The following is a 1,354-nucleotide window of genomic DNA, read 5'->3' as shown; positions in this document are numbered from 1 at the left end:
TGGCCCACCAAAGGATTTCAGGTGACCTGTAAAAAATGTAGATGTAAAGTAAAAAAAAGATGTCTATGAGTGCTTTGTCTGCACTCTGCTTAACACGCCTGCCACTAGTCACTATTGTGTCTGCCATGTAACTTGGTATGGATTGCCACTGCACACTCTCTCATGTTTGTCACATGACCCACAGCAAACAACCATCATCAGTCTGTCTCTAGTCTGAAAGGAGGAAGAGTAGTATCTTTTCACCATGTTTTCAGTTGTTACTGGCATTGAATAGGGATAGAGTGAATATAGCTATATGCCAACAGAGCTGATGTCCACTATGCAAAGAGTGGCCACAATGAGAGGGTTTCTTCCCCTCCCTCATTTCGTAGTTGCCCTTCATGTTACATGAGTCTGGGGCTCTCTCCAAGGTCAAACACTCAGTTTAGTATGTCTTTGTATGTGAGCAGCTGCTGTAGAGACTTTTTGGTTCTAAAATTAAAGTTTTGGGGATGACTTTGTAAAATAGGTGATAAAAAGAAATGGAAGATCAAACTAGAACACACAGTATTTAATTCAGAGTGGGCAAATGGATACTTGTTTACTTACATGAGAGACAAAATACTATGCCTCATTTGCTGAGAAATAATAGCCACTACAAAGGAATACATTTTTGTCACCATTTCAGATCAAAATATCCTGGCTTAAGCAATTTGGACACCAATAAAAAACAAATTAAAGTGTCCAAACTGTTGAAAAATGTCAGCGGGGAATCATGGTTTTTCAAGGAAGCAAACTTAGAATATGAGGCAGCTACTAAGGTTAGTTTTCAAATTTCTAAGGAATTTGATTTCAAATGTAATTCTAGACTATGATAAACTGACTGCTGAAAAGAAATGTAATACATTCCATTAACAAACCTACAAAGAAAACCTGAATAAATGTAAACAATTTGTACCACTTAGCAAAGTAATTTTTTAAACACTAACGTAGTTTTGTGATAAATAAAAATCTTAAGACTTAATTATATTTGATATTAATTGAAATTTCATTTTAAATATGTTTTATTTCCAAAATAGTTTAATCATTAATTATAGCTTTGCTTGGAAAGTGAGCCACTAAAGGCCCATCTGCAGCCTAAAACTGGCCCCCCTCTATCTTTCTGGTGACATTGTAGCTCTTTAGTCCAGCCAAGTTTGCGTTCTTATTCGTGTTCTTATTGTTCCCCATACGTGACTTCTCGCTTTTTTAAGATGTACTCTCTAATTTCATTCAAAACACAACAAAACCATTTTTTGTATCATGAGTCTTTCCTGGTTGTGTTAGCTATTAATGTAAACCCTGAACTTACCTGAACACTAGTATTGCATTTCAT

The sequence above is a fragment of the Notamacropus eugenii genome, chromosome 1 (assembly GCF_028372415.1).
Source record: "Notamacropus eugenii isolate mMacEug1 chromosome 1, mMacEug1.pri_v2, whole genome shotgun sequence".
Classification (NCBI taxonomy): Eukaryota; Metazoa; Chordata; class Mammalia; order Diprotodontia; family Macropodidae; genus Notamacropus; species Notamacropus eugenii.
This window is presented reverse-complemented; position numbering follows the sequence as displayed.